The sequence below is a fragment of the Nomascus leucogenys genome, chromosome 3, assembly GCF_006542625.1.
Source record: "Nomascus leucogenys isolate Asia chromosome 3, Asia_NLE_v1, whole genome shotgun sequence".
NCBI lineage: Eukaryota > Metazoa > Chordata > Mammalia > Primates > Hylobatidae > Nomascus > Nomascus leucogenys.
In genome coordinates, this window is record NC_044383.1 from 85,654,760 (window position 1) to 85,674,495 (window position 19,736).

Consider the following 19,736-nt stretch of genomic DNA (forward strand, 5'->3'; position numbering starts at 1 on the left):
GGTCATGATTTCTGGTGACATAATTGGAATATCTGAATCCACATGATAAGGAGTCCTGTTTCAAATAACTTAGGCAGACTCTGTACTTTAGAAGACAAGATTGAGCCATAAAAAGGGAGGAGGAGGCACACAGACCATGGGATCTTTGGTGAGTGTGTCTCAGGCGGATCCAAAGCTGACAAACCATTTGAGTGTGTATGGCCATGAAAACTTTGAATTATCTGCCAGACAGAGTAAGTGCCCTAAAACCAAGATACATTTTAAAATGCTTTTATTCTGAATATTTATTCATAGGTCAAGCCTCATATTTCATTCCATTAATGCATTCATACTGCACCTGTTTTCCTCTCCCTTAGGTGCTTTACATATCCAAATGAACAAATACCGATTCACTTCAGGTTCCTTGGCTGTCTCTTAACTCTCGGCCTCTGACACTCTCCCTCCCTCCTACTGCTCTCTTGGCTCTTCTCAATCCCCAACCCAAAGTCCCATGCTCCCCACCCTCAGAATCGCCCACATGTCTCTATTTGTTTTTGCCCCAAAAGATGCCAGACTGGAGATAATTTTTCTTTGATTTAAAATCCAGGCATAAAAAAGCTTTACCGATTCATCCTCGGCCCCTTCGTTCTAGAAAGAAGGTAATTAAAAAAAAAAAAAGTCTGTTAATTCCAAGTGTGGCTTTTGTCAAGATTCTTTAAATAACCCTTTGTTATTTAACCAGACTCAATTGACTGCCTAACTGGTAAAAGGAAAAAAATATATATCACGGCTCATATTTAGCATAACAATCTAATCATCAGGTAAATTCCACTGAAAAAGAATTAGAGAAACCTGAAGACAATCTTCCCTTTTAGAAGGCTGAACTTAGAAACCTCATATAATTCAACTCCACTGAAAGTACTTCTCCACTACCCTGGAAAAGCAACTCCATGGTTTATCTCTAGATTAATGGGTAGTAATTGCTTTTTGTCAACTTTTGATTAAAGTAAAAATATACCATTGTGCACAAAGGGATGTGTACATCTCATGAATTTTTACAAACTGAACACTCTTGAATAACTAGCACCAGGTAAAGACTTAGGGTGCTACCAGTACCCCAGAAGCCTCCCTCATGGCTCCTCCCAGTCATTAACTCAACCAAATGCAACTACAAGTCTGACTTCTACTTCAATAGATGAGCTTTGCCTGGTTTTGAACTTTTTATAAATGGAATTATACCAAATGCACTCTTTTATATCTGACTTCTTTTGCTCACATATTATGTCTATGAGATGAATCTACATTGTGGTGGGTAGCATTAATGCATTCTTTTTTGTTGCCATTATTTGTTCCATTATATGAATGTACCACAATTTATTCATTCATTCTACCTTTGATGGACATCCGAATTGTTTCCAGTTTTGGCAATGGTGAATAATGCTGCTACAAAGATTCTAGTATATGCCTTTTGGTACACACACTTGTGAATGTCTGTTGGGTTTATACCTAAGAGGGGAATTGCCGTGTCATCAGGTATGCATATATTCAGCTTTAAAAGATACTGTCAAAGTTTTCCAAAGTAATTTTATCAATTTACACTCAATGAAAATTTCAATTCTGCACATCCTCTACAACATTTAGTATTGTCAATTTGTAAAATTTTTTTTTTTTTTTTTTTTGAGAAGGAGTCTCGCTCTTTCACCCAGGCTGGAGTGCAGTGGCGCGATCTTGGCTCACTGCAGGCTCCGTCCCCCGGGGTTCACGCCATTCTCCTGCCTCAGCCTCTCCGAGTAGCTGGGACTACAGGCGCCCGCCACCACGCCCGGCTAATTTTTTTTGTATTTTTAGTAGAGATGGGGTTTCACTGTGGTCTCGATCTCCTGACCTCGTGATCCGCCTGCCTCGGCCTCTCACAGTGCTGGGATTACAAGCGTGAGCCACCGCACCCGGCCATCAATTTGTAAAATTTTAAGCATTCTTATAGGTAAGGTTAGGAGGAGCTTCTTGTGGTATTAATCTGCATTTCCCTAATGGCTGTTGATGTTGAGCAACTTTTTATATTATATGCCTGTTGGCTATGGAGGTACTCCCTTTTAAAATGTGCCAGTTTGAGTCTTTTGTCCACTTTTAACTGATTTTTTCTTATTTGTAGGAAATTTTTAAATAAATTCTGTATGCTAGTCCTTTGTCTGATATTTGAAATGTAAATATTTTCTTCTGTCTAATGTAAGTACCTTCCTCTGTTGCTTGCCATTTTATTCTCCTTAATAGTAAGAAAAGATTCTTGGCCAGGTACAGTAGCTCATGCCTGTAATCCCAGCACTTTGGAAGGCCGAGGCAGGTGGATCACCTGAGGTCAGGAGTTCACAACCATCCTAGCCAACGTGGTGAAACCCCGTCTCTACTAAAAATACAAAAATTAGCCAGGTGTGGTGGCAGGCGCCTGTAATTTGTACTTGGGAGGCTGAGGCAGGAGAGAATCACTTGAACCCAGGAGGAGGAGGTTGCAGTGAGCTGAGACCATGCCATTGCACTCTATCCTGGCCCACAAGAGTGAAACTCCGTTTCAAAAAAAAAAAAAAGGAAAAGAAAATATTCTCGATTTGAATAAAGTCAGTGCACTAGCCTTTCAGTTTATGGTTTGTTCTTCTTGCATCTTTTTAAAGAAATCTTTGCATGTTCCAAGGTTTTAAGTACATTCTCCAATACATTAAATACATTGTTGTTATCTTCTGGAAAATTTATTTCACATTAAGATCTATGATCTAAGAATTTATTTTTGTTTATGGTCCAGGATAGGTAGCAAAGTTTGTTTTGTTTTGTTTTTTCCCAAATTTCAACCAGTTGATTCATCACCATTTACTGAAGGAAGAAAAATAGCCTTTGGCACTGTACTACTGTGGCACCTTTGTCATAAATAAGGTGGCCAGGGATATACCTGGGTCTGTTTCAGGACTTTTTCTTCTGTTCCTTTAGCCAATGTGTTGATCCTTGGACCAAGGGAGTAGTGTTAATTACTGTGGCTTTATAAGAAGTTTTGGCATCTGGAAGTCTATATCCTTTAAGTTTGTCTTCGCTATTCTTCAGGATTGTCTTTACTATTGATGGTTTGCATTTATGTATAAATTTCAGGATCAGTTTGTCAATTTCCACCAAAAAAAAAAAAACTGCTAGAGTTTTTATTAAGATGGCATTGAATCTATAGTTCAATTTGGTGAGAATAACCATCTTTTCTATTGTTAACCAAAAATAAAATTCTAAGCTGCCCAAATATCTGAACAGACTCCTCCTCTTGGCCAAGGGCATTCCAAAGTTAACCTGAAAAACTAGTTTGGGCCATGAGGGGAGGTGGGGAGTCACATATGACTCACAGCTGACCAGCATTAACATGAACACAGAAACTTTAAAACTGATAAGAGTCTTAATAGACTCTTTAAGTCTGATAAGAAATATTTATGGCCGGGCGTGGTGGCTGATGCTTGTAATCCCAACACTTTGAGAGGCCGAGGAGAGGGGATCACGAAGTCAGGAGATCAAGACCATCCTGGCTAACACTGTGAAACCCCATCTCTACTAAAAATACAAAAAAAAAAAAAAATTAGCCTGGTGTGGTGGCAGGCACCTGTAGTCTCAGCTACTCAGGAGGCTGAGGCAGGAGAATGGCGTGAACCCAGGAGGTGGAGCTTGCAGTGAGCCAAGATTACGCCACTGCACTCCAACCTGGGCAACAGAGCGAGACTCCGTCTCAAAAAAACAAAACAAAAACAAACAAACAAGAAGAGACATTTATAATCTATTCTCTCTGAAGCCTGCTACCTGGAGGCCTCGTCAGCATGATAAAACCTTGGTCTCCACAACCCCTTATCTTATCCCAGACATTCCTTTCTGTTTATTCTAAATCTTTAGACAATAACTTAACTCTTTTAACCAACTGCCAATCAGAAAATATTTTAATCTACCTATGACCTGTAAGCACCTCCCCCATTTTCAGTTGTCCCAACTTTCCAGACCAAACCAATGTATATCTTACATGCATCAATTTATATGTTATGTCTCCCTAAAATGTATAAACCAAGTTATATCCCAACCACCTTAGGCATGTTATCAGGATCTCCTGGAGGCTGTGTCATGGGCCATTGGTCACTCATATTTGGTTCAAAATAAAGCTCTTCAAATATTTTACAGAGTTTACTTCTTTTCATTGACATATTGAGCCTTCTAATCCATTAACATGTTATAGCTTTCTACTTAATTTCTTTCTACTTTAATTTCTTTCAGTAATATTTTATAGTTTTCTGTGTAGAAGCTTTGCATATCTTTTATTTTCCCTATGTAATATTTTTTGATGCTAGTAAAATTTTTAAAATCATTTTCTAACTTGATGTGGCTGATATATGCAGATACAATTGATTTTTATATATTGACTTTGTTGTATACAGTGGCCATGCTAAATTAACTATTATTAATTCTAATAGTTAATTTTTGGAGATTCTTTTGGAATTTCCAAATATACAGTCCTATCATCCACAAACCGAAATAGTTTTATTTCTTCCTACATATTACATATGTCTTTTGTTTCATTTTCTTGTCTTATTGCACTGACTAGGAATTCCAATACAATAATTCATAAAAATGGCAATAGCAGACATCCTTGCTTCATTTCTGACACAAGGGGCAAGGTTTTTAGTATTTAATCATTAAAAGTGACATTTGTGGTTAGCTTTTAAAAATACTCTTTATTATTAAGAAAGTTACTTTCTATTTCTACTTTGCTAAGGATTTTTTCATGAATTGGTGTTAAATTTTATCAAATGCCATTTCTTAATTTTTTGAGATGATCAAATTTATTTTCTCCTCCATCCTGTTAAAATTTATACAGAATTCCACTATGTTCAGAGAACATACTCCATATGATTTTGACTTTTTGAAATTTGTTGAGACACATTTTATGACCCAGCTTACAGTGTATTGTGGCAAATATTTCTCATGTACTTTAAAAGAAAGTATATGTCTACAGTTGTTCAGTATGGTGTTCCATATAGAACTGGAAAATTGGGAATTAAGCAATTCACTACTGATTAACCTATGCAATAAAAAAAATCATGAAACTTAAGTAAAGCAGTGCTTAGAGAAAAATTTATAACCTTAATGCTTATGCTGGAAGAGGAATAACGTTTCAATTTAGGATTGTTTTATTTTTATTTTCCTTTTGAACTGACCCTTTTAATATAGTGAAATGCCTTTTCTTATATATAACAGTGCTTCTCAACTGAGGACATTAGCAAGGTCTAAAGACAATTCTTGGTTGTCACAATTTGGGGTGGGGAATGTTGCTGACATCTAGTGAGTTAAGGCCAGGGATGCTTATAAGCATCCTGCAATGCACAGGATGGTCTCTCACAACAAAGAATTATCCAGTTCAAAATACCAACAGTGCTGAGTTGAAAAACCCTTTTATGTGACAATACTTTTTGCCCTAAAATCTACATTGATAGTAATGTCAGGTTAGTAGAACCTGATGTATCTTTTATCCTTTGACTGTCAATTTTTTGTGTGTTCTTATACTCTTTTAAGTATAATATAGGTGGATTTTGATTTTTGTACATTCTGATAATATTTAACTTGAAGAATTTAGTCCATTTATATTTAATGTAAAGATGGATATATTTGGGTTCAAATCTGCTACCCTACTATTTATTTTCTTTTTGTAAACATATATTTTCCCCATTTTTTCTCTTATCTTGTCTTTCTTGTGATAATTGAAATAGTTCTAAAAATTGTTTCATTCCCTCCCTCACTGGCTTGTTACATAGGGATTATTTGCTATTTTTTTAGTGGTTGCCTTAGAAATTACAACATGCATTTTTAACTTATTATTGTTTACTATGTATTAATACTTTTACCACTTCTCAGAAAACACAAGGGTCTTTGACACTTTAATTTACACAGTCCCTCTCCCTTGTATGATATTGTTGTCTTATATTTATATTCTAGAAACATTTTAAACTTTACATTATAATTGTTGTTTTAAACAGGCAGTATATTGATTTATATTTTTTACATACTTACCCATTTTCCTCATTCCTTCCTGAAGTTTCACATTTCCATTTGGGAATATTTTCCTTCCACCTGAAGAAATCCCTTTACAGTTTGGGATTTTTTGTTTTTTTCTGCAACAGATGAATTCTCTAAGCTTTTGTTTATTTCAAAATGTCATTTTTGTTTTATCTTCATTTTGAAAATATTTTCCTCAGTATAAAATGCTAGGTAGACTGTTTCTTTCCACACTTTACAGATGACATTCCATTGTTACCTAGCTTTCATGAATTCTCTTAAAAGTCAGTTTTAAATCATATTGCAAATGCATAAGTAGTTTGCATTTATACTGCTTACGATACATAAAACTCCTGCCTCTATGGCTTGATATCTCATGGGTTTGTGAAACTTCTCAGCCAATTTATCTTCAGATATTACTTATTTGACACATTAAACTGTCACATGGACACATTTTCTCTCTTTTCTCTTTCTGGAACTCCAATTACATATATTTAGGCCATTCACAATTTTCCATCTGTATCATATATTTCATACTTTTCATTCTTTTTTTCTCTTTGTGCACTAATCTGGATAGATTTTGCTGGCCTATCTTCCAGTTAAACAATCCTTTTACTGAGTTCTAATCTGTTACTAAACCATCTATTGAATTATTAAACTTAGTAGCAGGAATTTGAATTAGAGAATTTCTATTTGATTCATTTTTATTGGTTCTTGCTCTCTGTGAAATTTTTTATTTTCTTCTCTATTTTGTTGAGCACATTAATCATACGTATTTGAACACATGCCTGTGTCGGACAACCCCAAATCTGAATCACTTGTAGGTCTTTTTTTTCCCCTTGGGTTTGTGTTTTGTTTGTTGTTTTGGGGGTTTTTGTTTGGAGTTTTAGGGGTGTGGCAGTTTGTTTTGGTCTTAGTCTTTTGGTCCTGTTTCCTATCATGCCAGCTAATTTTTTTTATGTTACTGTATAAGCAACCTTCTCTGTGTATAAGTCCACAGAGAAGATTTAATTTTTTTTTTTCTTGAAGACAGATGGAGAACTAGTAGATCATCTTGATCCAGGCAAGGTAAGTCTACTTCTGGTTTTCCCTTGTTCCTAGTGCTTGACCCTTTGGGAATCTCAACTGAAAGCCTAGGGTATTTACCAGAGTCCCTCCTCCTGAATTCCAATTGAGCCTTCACAGCACAGTGACTCTACTCTTTCTGCTTAGCTTTTTACCCTCCTGCAGCTACTTTCTGCTTAGTTAATCAGCATCTCATCCCATACATGTATTTCTTAGAATGTGACAAATGACTACAGGGGAAATTGCAGGTAGAATACGGGGCTCAATATTTTATAGTAAACTTTCCTCTAGTATCCTGCTCTTCAAGTCCTGACTGCCTCAGGAAACTTGAGCCCTAATATTTGACTCCTAGCCCAATAAGTATCCTGCTACGACCCTTCTGTTCAGATTCTGCACCCTGCCCCACAACTTGCAAATGCCCCAAAAGGAAAAATTGATAGGGAATGTAGGCCTCACTTTAATGCATTCTCCTTCTCTTAGGATCTTGACCTGTCAAGTCTTGACTGCCTTGATTTCCCTTTGCTGCCTTTAAAAATGTCTGTTTTCTAGATGTTCTTAGCAGGAGAGTTAGTCTGATACTAACTACTCAATCTTAATCAAAAGCATGAGTGGTAATTACTTTTTAATAGGCTACAAGCAATACAAAGTTAAGAACTAATTGGATTTATTAAATTATTTGGTTAATTAAACTAATAACTACCTTGAATTTCCACAGCACTGCTCTTCCAATGATTTCAAAGCATCTTAGCACATTAACAAAAGACCATTACTAGTTTCCTCTGGCTCTAATTTATAAATTTTACATTGATGTAATGGAAGAAAATAACTCAAGTTCATAGGCATGAGGTATCCAGAAAAATTAGATAAAAAGAGGTACTAAATATGCTGATTGCCAAAATCATCAGAATGATTTGAAATCCCAAGAAATAGACTCCCCCTAAGTACACTATGATTCATATTAATACCTTGACACAAAGAAATTTGGAATAATCCATCATTGTGTTTCTCTAGGATTCCAAATAAAAAGCACTGCAAATGGGGTGAGAACAGGTTGACCTCACAAGGCCCCTTGCAACACTGTACTTGAGAATTAATAATAAATGGAGGCTAGCATTTTTATTGATAATTTCTGTCCAGAACTGAAAGTATCTCATAGACACTGGCTGTACTTCCTACCATTTCTTGAAGGACTAAAAAAACATGGTTACACTCATTTTACAAATCAGCAAACAGAAGTCAAATAATTCAACAAAGTTCACAAAACATGCCCACCTTGGCCAGGAAATGTGCCTGGGTGTCTCCACCACTGATTCAATGAGTTACTGATTAGTATTACCTTTCTGCTTACTGTTATTCCCTACACTGTTAGCTTCATAGAACAAATACTAACTGCTGAACTACTTCAAATATAGTTGTCTAACATCATTGTACTATTCTTAGATTTGCACATTGACCACATCTAGTAAAAGTCTTCTATTACACAGCCTACTTGTTGTATCCCATTCAGGAATAAGCAATTAACCAAAAATATGGAAGCGAGGAATAGGGGGAGAATTGCGGGCTTATTTCACTCTTGCCTTTACACATACACAAAAAAGTTCCCACTTTGTTGGGTGTTTCTAGTAGGTTATCATCTGCATGATGAAGGCTCAAGGCAGCAGGAATGATAGAGCACTTAGCACAACAATCAGATTAGAAAAGAACAGTTTAGACCCTAAACAACTGACCACTTCATGAAGCTTAAAGAATCCCAAGGAAAAAGATTTAGAAATTATCTGAGTATCATTTGAGTTATGTAGTGAATAAATCAAATACTTACAATTTCTTCACTTCCTTATTATATTTGCCCACATTCCACAGTGAGAGAAGATCCATGGAAGATGTTGTAAACCAATTCCTACCCTTTTCATCTGTTTCTAAATGCATTTATGCCTTTGGTCAACAGTATGCAATATGCTGAACTTCCTTCAAAACCTTGAAATCATCTCAACAGCCTCAGGGTAAAAGGGAAATTGTGTCAGCAGCAACCAAACGGCCAGAAGGTACAGCTTAAATGTTTCCCAACATCCAGGCAACACCTGGCAAATGTCTAGTTGTTGGAAGAGCTAAGTGTGCCCACTAGGAACAGATGTGAAAAATGGATAAGGTGAACATACATCCTCTATTGGAATGTTGCTAGCTTTATTTTCTTTGCTTATATAAATGGACTGCTACTTCTTTATATTTCTACAGCCCTTTCCTATGTGATAGTCGGCAGAACCCATGGCACCAACCACCCTTCAAGGCATGGTTGGGTGACAGACAGAGGGTGCAGCAGGGAAAGCAGGAAGACCAGTTCATGTAGGTCATATCATCACCTGGAGAGCTTCTGACCTCCTCCCGCGACACACTGGCAAGAGTTCCACTTCAGGTACCTCTTGCTCTTTTTGTGTTCAGCTTGCTCATTCCCTCCAAAGAGGACGTTGCTCTAGATTATACTCCTCACCTCCCTCTACTATCTCTCAGGTTGCATTCAGAATCAGAAAATCCAAGAAATATATTCACAGATGTTCCCTTGTTTATTTGTTGACTCTGTGTAATTTGTTTGCCCTAATTTGTTTTGTCTACCTGGGGACTTCCCTTTTTAATTTCCCTTTCTCTGTTTACCCCTCTTTGTGGAGCAGCGGTCTGTTAAGCTGTGAGAGGCACACGCCAAATTAAAAAAAAAAAAACAGCACTGCAGATTGTTTTAAGCATGGGCTGCCCCTTTGGGCCTGAAGGCCTTGCTTGAAGCCTGCACCTGCTCCTCCTCCTGAGACGCAGGGCTCCTGATCTTTATCCCTTGCCTTTAAGCTGCCTGATTCCTATTATCCAAAGTCAAACAGCGTTCTCTACATTCACGCCTCCAGCACTTGGCATGAAATTAATAAGCCTGGCTGATATATTTCCCTGGAAGCCTGCCACTCTTTAACAGTGGTGTTAGATTAAAAATTTTGGCATGGTTAATGAACAGGGAAAAGCTGAAGCCAAAAGTTTCATGCAGCAATGCAAAGATTTGGGGGTTATGAAAAGAATACCAACTTTTCTCATATTTTCTGAATGCCATCCTAATTACAGGGTTAGATAACAAACACAACTAGACAGTCAGCATTAGAAGAAAGGGTGTATTCTCCGGCTTTACTCATATTTAGATTTTATCGTCTGTCCTTTCAATCACATGGCCTTCTGTTAGACTGGGTTATCTAAAATTGTAATAATAGTTATTTGTTCTCTAAACAGACTTTCCTCATCCCAGGTCACTACTTTTCTCATTAAAGGAGCACTATGAATGTGTTTTGGACCGAAAACTGATCTTCCTGAAGTGAAAGTTATTCCAGTGAGAGATTATTTTGCACTTATTAAAGACCAGTGTCTCACAGTTGGAGTTCCGGTACTCATTGTTTAAGTCTAAAGCAACACTCCCCAAATCATAAAGACACCACCTCTCCTCACCACAGGAGACGTACTTGATACCTAGGCCATGCTTTTGTTCCCCCACCTCTAAACCCAGCACCAAGCTATAGAGAATTAGACTCACCCAGAAGATGTAAAATCCACTGAGTCCTCATGACCCATCCCATTGGTAAGGGTTTTGCAAAAGGTTTGACAAGGGTTTGGCAAAACCTAGGCAAAGTCCCATATCCCATGCAGAGCCCTCCCAGTGCAGAAGGGGTGCACAAGCATGGTAACATGAGTACTCCGTTCTTAGTTACCCATCTCTACCACTTAGATATTAATGCCACATAACAAGAAGCCTGGGAATATGAAAGGAACACAATGTGAAGGAGGCAGGAAAGGAAGGAGGAGCAAAAGGAAAGCTATGTTTGTTTGGTGGAAGCACAAATATGTTCTACAACTCTGTCCTGTCTCCTGAGGAATAGCTAGGAGGTATAATGACCAACAGGTGCATGCCATCCCTCTTCAGGGACTCTTGGCTCTGAGTCCCAATACATGGCAAAGGTGGAATTGCCAGAGCTGTAGAGTTGCGCAATTCTTTGTCCAATTAGGAAAACCTAGGCAATGAGCTCAGAAAGAGACACTCAGCTGATCAAACACAAGATTTTATTTTTCATGTGCTCTAAAGCATCAAGTTAAATCAAACTTAACCTATCAATGATCTACGGATAATATAAAGCCGAGACTACCTTTAGTTTTTGCTTTAGTTTCCCTACTCAACAGAACAGTCACAAGAAAAGGCATCATCAAAATCACAAGCATCACTCAAAAGTTCATTTCAACTGAAAAACAGTTACCCAGAAGTAAATGCATGAGAATCACGTCACCTCCACTTGTGTTGGCCAATGTGACAGCCATTCTTGAAAAGATACCCTATCTAATCAATGACTTAAAGGAAAAATTAAAATGGTAAATAACCCTCCCTGGGCTGAAAATAGGAAGTATGACTAACATTCTTCTCTTAAGTTACTAGGAGGAAAAATGATTTTAAAGCACATGAGGGTTTCATCAGGAGATGGGAGTTGATCCTTGGTAGAGTCAAATCAATTTCACAGCAACCCATTACAACAGGTGTCTAGGTATTCATAATTGCAGGATACTTCAAATCTTTTTCTCCACATAAAGAAAGCATAAAGAGATCAAAGCACCTGGACCACACATTATGCAGTTGAAAGTTGTCCCAACATGTTCCCTGCCTACAAGACAAATACGTTAAATGTATTTGCAAATGTCAACTTCATCCCTTTTAATGCCTCTTAAATCAGGTCAGTGAGTCTGTTTTGGAAACATAAGTAGGATGACTCATAGATACTTCCTTGGCTCATTACCCAAGCAACTCCATTTTAAGCACTCTGGAGTTGCCCTCCTGTGGTCCACATCCTTAGGACATTGTTACAATCTGACCCTTTGCTTTTATGGCCCCATCCCTTTGTTCGATATGCTGCTATCTTACACTTGCATCATTATTGTGTCACCTGAAAAAAAGTAAACTCATTTCTAAAAATAATTTGGCTTTTCTGGCCCTAAGAGTAAATGTTGGTTTGCTCTTGTGGCTGCACTCAAAGTTCTGTCTCAAACCAAACTTGCCCAGAATACTAAATCCCTTTCAAGAGAAGACAACCCTTTGCGATAAATGATCTATCTCATTTTAAAGACTGATTCCAATGTCCCAAATTGTCCATTTTTTCTTTTACCCAGAGTTCTCCAGGAAATGGTGTCAGAAGAACAAGTATTGGGTGTCAAAACCTGGCTTGATCTCTCCCCCAGCAGGATTATCTCTCTTCCTTGGAAATAAGACCAGCCAGACTTTATTCAGCTCTCCACTTTCCCCAAGGTTCCCATTTCCTGAGCTGCTTTGAAAACCTCCAATGGCTCTCAATCAGCCCACCACCCCAGCACGGCCACCCATTATTTCCTGTAACACACCCTCCAACCAAACGCTGAACCACCACTGAATAGACTCCATTACACGTTCTCATAGCACCTTACCAGGTGCTATGCCACGTAACAAGAAGCCTGGGAATATGAAAGGAACACAATGTGAAGGAGGCAGGAAAGGAAGGAGGAGCAAAAATTCCATCGTCATGGAACTCAGCACCACAAAAATTATAAAGTCATTTTCATAAAGTCTGTCAACACTGTATCCCTGAGCCTAGCCTACTGTCTAGCACATATAGGTGCCCACCCCAAGTTAATAAATAAAAGAACAAATGAATGGACCAATGTCCTTGCTTTCAACCTTCTCATAGGTTTACATTTCCTAAGCAGAGGAAATGTATCCTCATGCCAACTTACACAACGAAAATTTTAAGTTAATATGCATTGTATAAATAAGTGAATGACTGTATGTTTATGGTCAGCCAATACTTGGAAGACAAAAACCTTGTTCATAATTCTTCAGGTTCTGAGAAGCACAACTCTCCTGGAGAAACTGCCTAAGATGAACAGGAACACAAGGAGAATTTTAGTGGACAGCAGGTTTTAATTATTTAAAGGGGGACAGAAAATGCTTCAGGCCTCAGAGTATCAAACATGCATCTTTCTCATCCCCTCACCAACCTAGTCGGGCCAGTTTAGAAGCATTCTGCAGCACCTTCTGAGACGTCTCAGTCCTAGCAGTTATAAGCTTCTACTAAATAACCAGTATACATCATCCTAGAGACTAACCACAACCTTGAGCTTGATGGGGGTTCAGACAATGTCCTTACTGGGCTCCCAAGCTCAGGGCCAGACAACTTGGGCTTTATATTAGTTTCCTGTTGCTGCTGTAACAAATCAACCACAAACAGTTGTTTAAGACAATGTGAATTTATTATCTTAAAGTTCTGAATTTCAGAGGTTTAAAATGGGTCTCACTAAGCTAAACTCAAGGTGTCAGCGGAAGTGCATTCCTTCTGGAGGCTCTAGGGGAAAATCCATTTCTTTGCCTTTTCCAGCTCCTAGAGGCCACCAACATCTCTGGGCTTATGATACAATTTCATCATCTTCAAACCCAACAGTATCAGGCCAACTCCTTCTCACAGTCTGGTGCTCTTTCTATTCTGCCTCCTTCTACTTATAAGGACTCATGATTACACTGAACCCACCTACATAATTCAGTACAGGTTAAGCATCCCAAATCTAAAAATATGAAATCCAAAATGCTCCAAAACCTGAAACTTTTTGAGTCCCAACGTGACACTCAAATGAAATGCTCATTGGAGCATTTTGAATTTCAAGTTTTCAGATTTAGGATGTTCAACCAGTAAGTATCAATTCAAATATTCTGAGATCTGAAACACTTCTGGTTCCAAGCATTTCAGATAAATGATACTCAACCTATATAATCTTCCCATTTCAAGGTCAGTTAATTATCAACCTTAATCCATCTACAACTATAATTTATTTTGTCATATAACCTAACATATTCACAGATTCCAGAGATTAGGACATGGACATCCTTGTGGGCCATTATTCTGCCTACCACAGGCATGCAGAGCAGGGGAAGAAAAGTCCCAGAGTCCTGGGAGGCACTGGCCCAGGATGGAGAGGAAGGGCCACAGGGTGGAGAACATTCCCTACAGAAGCTCTCAGTTAGGGTATTAGCACGGCTGTCCATGCAGTGGAGTCTATAAGAATCCCCTGCCTCTAAGGTGGCTCCATCTCTCCTTTCAGGAAAGAGTATGAAGTGATGAATTCGTCTATACTAAGGGACTTCTCATGTCCTTCCCATGACATAGGAGCTCCTGGAGAAAGGGTCAACACTTGACATACACAAAGAGATGACTTACCAATGGTAAAATTGCAGATTTTATTTGGAAAGTTACTTGGATGACTTCTTAAAATACATTATGTATTCATTCCTCAAACCACCTTTGCAATTAGGCTGACCTTATACCGAAACGGCAACAGTCAGATCATAAGATCATCACATGTGAGCGAGAATGAGAATGAGGCAGACCACAAAAGACCCAACACATACCCACACACACACAGTCACACACACACACACCCCCACACATGCACAACGTTCTTATACTGTTCTTAGACATCAAGAGGGCCTTTTTCACACACAGAAAGTTAAATAGGAAAACAGTAACTTTTCCATTACAATTCGCTGCTGCCATCCCCGTATGGGTGCCAGTATGGGTCAGTTAATGTCCTGTGACAAGCCAGGGTGATATTCTTTATGGGGTAGTGTTTATCTTCACCATATGTTTTCTAGTATTGACTGAGAGTGTTAACTGGTGTTTCAGGAATCGGGAGGGGGCAGATCAAGGGCATCTACTAGAGGCCTCATCATCTAGTGTCCCCCAACCCTCAATTAGTAGGTTAACACATGTCTAAATGCTCATAATTTGTGCTGATCTACTGCTTAGCCAGCAAATGGGTCCCACTTGGAATATGCTATATGTCAGCCTTACAGTTTTTCTGTCTTCTAGTTTACTTAGGGAAAAAAAGAGAAGTTTTTTTTTTAATACGATGGCTACAAATAAAAGTAAATGTGATCATACTGAGGTTCCTGAGTAGTTGAAGGTTTAGGGGGCACTAGATGTCCTGGCTCAGTCCCCTCCTCCTAGGAAGATCCCATACCTTACCATCTTGTCCAAGTTCTCATTTTCCCATTCCTCATCCCATATTCCCACCTGTCTTCCTGAGCATGGATGATAACCCCTTCCCAAGGTTGTCAAGGCCCTTCTCTTACAGATCCACACCAGTTTCATTTCTCTAGGAAGTTTCCAAACTATTTATTTGAATATTCAACCTCTGCTATGGTTTGCGTGTGTCCCCAGAATTCATGTGTTGGAAATTGGGTCCCTGGTGTGGCAGTGTTGAGAGGTGGGGCCTCTAAGAGGTGATTAGGTCATTAAGACCTAATATCCCTTCCGTTCTTGCCCGCTTCCCCTTCCACTTCCCTGCCATGTTATAAGGCAGCAGAAGACCCTCACCAGAAGCGGACCAGATTCGGCCACCTGATCTCGGACCTCCCAGTTTCCAGAACTGTGAGCTAAATAAGCCTCTTTCCATTATAAACTTCCTAGTCTTCAAGTGTTACAATGACAGAAAACAGACTAGAGCCAGGCATAGTGACTTACACCTGTAATCCTAGCACTTTGGGAGGCCAAGGAGGGAGGATTGCTTGAGCCCAGGAGTTGGAAATCACCCTGGGCAACATGGCAAAACCCCATCTCTATTAAAAAAAAAAAAATTAAATAAAATTTTAAAAAGAAAACGGACTAAGATAACCTCACTACAAATAAAGACTTTCAAGTTAAAACTATATGGAAAGATGAAATCTCAAATGGAAAATATCCTATAACTGATGATGTTCAAAATAATAAGGCTGCTAACAACATGGATAAATAGGTGCTGCAGTTTGAAGTGTTTGCAACAACTTATCTGCAGGGCAATTTGGACACAATTATCAAGAGTCCTTTAAATGTTCATTTGCTTTGACTCAGTAATTCCCCCTTAGGAATTCTTATTAAGGAAATAAAGAGAAGTGTACTCAAAGACTTATGCACACTGTTTTTCATCACTAAGTTGTTTGAAATTCAAAAAAAGAAATCTTGGAAAAACTTAATTCCAACAATAGAAGGGTAGTTAAATAAATGATGCTGTCATTTAAAAATATGTTTTTGAAAAGTACGTAACAAAATAGGAAAATGGTGAAAACACAATGTTAAGTAAAAGAGCAGGATGCACTCCCATCTTCAGATTTGTTTCATATATTGAATTATTAGTATTTTTTCTAATATTTCTTATTACTCCTACTCTTACTCATGTGGTATTAATTACCTCAGTGACCAAATGACACAGCATAAAGTAGAAAACACAGAAGTCAGTGTTTGACTCCAAATGCCTCATCCCTGACATAGATAAAATAATTGGAAAGATGCACTGACAAGAAAAGCAACGCCTTCCCCACACATTCTACCCCAAGATGAGGTAAAGATCCTCTTGCATGGGATAAAGTAAGAACTGAAGGGGACATAGAGAAGCAAAAAGCATATATGCATTTTGTGTGTGTGCGTGTGTGTGTGTATCTGTATTAGGGAGGGTGTGAAATATGATGATACATTTCAAAAACAGAACAAAGAGACGCTACGCACTTCTTGGACAGAAACCTGAGAAAACAGCAAAGTAATGTAGAGTTCCTAATGCCCAGGAAAGAAATGGCCATGTGCTATGTGTAGGCTGATAAGTCCTTCAACACACACACACACACCCACACACACAGAGAGAGAGACACACACACACACACACACCTAAAAGCAAAGCAGGGCAGCAGCAAGACAAATTAGTGTGTCCAGGTGTGACACAGAGTGAACAGGCCCTTTGACGCCCTAACAAAATCTCCTTCAGCCCAAGATGGCATCACATCCGAACAGCGATGCCCTCATGATAAGAACAAACAGTGCCGACGTGATCATGAGAAGGAAGTGGCTGAAAGACACAAGCCCTGACAACACCTGTGGTCAGGAATGAGGCAGTCAGGAACAAGGGAAGATTCAGCAGCAACCTGCATGGTATCTCAGTAGTAGTGACACTTGAGGGACCAGGGCTCACCCTCCCTCAAAGCTTTAACATTGCAACAGCCTTCTTCATTCTTTCACCAAAGACCAGAAAAAGAGTTCCCTCCTGCTTTGCATCATTGTCACTGACTCCACCAGTGTCAAGTTTTTAACTTTTGACCCTTGTCCAATCAGCTATCAAATCCCTTATCTGGCCAAGTCTGTCGGCTCTCACTGCCCCGCTCAGATGCAGCCCTCCTCCAACACAACTGGACTGCTGGGCACAGGTTAAGGCTCTCCTTCCATCTGGGCTCGTGGAACCTCATTGCTCCTCTTCCCATGTTGCAGACAGAGTCATCCTCCTGAAACAATTATCTCATGGCCCTGCTCAGAAGCCCCCAGCAGGTCCTCACCTGGCCCTGAGGTCACGTGATAACCAGAGCTTCCCAATGTGTTCACCTTAACTACCCATTGTCCGCAACGAAAACCCTATTTCCTCTTGCTTGGAACATCTTCCCAATTCAAACTAGCCACTCCCCAAATCCCAAGTCAGTCCCATTGTCTCCACAGTAGTTCATCCTTTCAGTCCCCACTACTCTCTCCTTTCTTAGATTCCTATGGCATTTGCTATCTGAACCATTCCCTCAATCTCATAAGTATATATGGTCTCGCATTTTTTTCATAACTGAAGCCCCTGTAGCTCCACTGTCCAACTAAGTCAAGCTCCCAATGGTCAGGAACTGGTCTTATCCTTAAGTTGCCCAGTGATGAGGGCACAGTAAATGCTCTTTAATGCATTCGTTAAATGTCAACTCCTTCTTAGGTATTTTATTACCAGCCTCATGTAGGGCAGATGGGAAAGTGGGGCAGACTGCAGATAGGGACAATGGGCAGAATGTAGACCCAGGAATGGATTCCCAACAGAGGGGACAGTGCTCACTCCAGAGCATAAAGCTTGCACCACCTCAGTGAAGGAATTCAGCTAAACCCCATATTTAAGACTACATTGGTGAAAGAGATCTAAATGTTCTGACAGTACTAGTACCTCTAATGTGCACTTCACATCTGGGATGGAGAGAAGGGCAAAGTTTTAAAGAAAAGAATATGAGCTCTGGACTTCTTGACTGAAGGAGTTTAAGCACAATTTATCAAATGATGGTGCAAAGCAGAGATTACAGAACACGTGTGTGTGTGTGTGTGTGTGTGTGCACCTACACACATACTTATAGCCAAGAGAGGTAACAGCCGACCCATCACAGTTTTTAAGAAATGTTTAATAGAGGCATCCTCAAGCCCCGGGCCATGGACCAATACCATTAGGAACTAGCCCGCACAACAGGAGGTGAGCGGCAAGTGAGTGAAGCTTCATCTGTATTTACAGCTGTTCCTCATTGCTCATATTACTGCCTGAGCTCTGCCTCCTGTCAGATCAGCACCCACCTTAGATTCCCATAGGGGCGCAAACCCTATTGTGAACTGCACATGCAAGGAATCTAGGTTGTGTGCTCCTTATGACAATCTAAGGCTTGATGATCTGTCACTGTCTCCCATCACCCCAGATGGGACCGTCTAGTTTCAGGAAGACAAGCTCACGGTGCCCACTGATTCTACATTATGGTGAGTTGTATAATTTTTTCATTATATATTACAATGTAATAATAACAATAGAAATAAAGTACACAATAAATGTAATGTGCTTGAATCATCCCAAAACCATCGCCTTACCCCCGTCTGTGGAAAAATTTTCTTCCATGAAACTGGTCCCTGGTACCAAAAAGGCTGGGGACTGCTGGTTTAATAAATATATGTTTAGACCAAGAAAGAAAAAGCACACCCACCATATCAGAAAAAAAAATAGATAAGAAACAACAGGAAATTCACACACATACACAAAAGTTCAATAAACATAGAAAAAAATATTCTGCCTCATTAGTAATCAATCAAAAGTCTTTTTTTCTTCCTAACTTCTTCCCTTTGACCTATGAGTATTATAAATGAGAATTTCAACAAACAAATTCAATTAAAATTTGCTTTAGGTCTATTACATGTCAGACATTGGGTAATGATGGAAAACCATCAACAGGTTCAAGCAAGGGGGTGGGTGTGATATGATCACCTCTACCAATTTTATTCTATTTTATTACGCTATTCTAATTGCCCATTAGAATGATGAGGACAGTGGTAGTGGAGGTGACAACACTTGCTTCAAACTCAAGTCATTCTCTTCTTTTTTCTAGCCTATCTTCTCATTCTCTAATTTAAATTCACTACAGTTACCAATATTACAAGTACTACAGAAGGGATGTTTTTATGAAAGGCTAAAAAAATTTCACAAAAACTGTTTCTGGCTTTTACTTTTTATCAAAGTGTTAAATTCTAAAACTTGGGAGTCGTGTACAAATGTACTCAAATTCAGAAGCGAAAATGAGCCATTTTTTTTTTTGCTGCCTGAGTTAAGTGAACCAGAGAGCAGCAGACAAATACTCCCCAGATAAAAATTCAATTCACTTAAAAGGATCATTTGTTCTTTAATCATATAGCATGATTGTAAATCACTTTGCCCATATCTAGTGCTGCATGACTGATATATAATAATAATAATAACAATAATAATAATAGCATTGGTGGTCATCCAATCCACAGTAAGTTGCTATTTGGTAGAGAAATGAA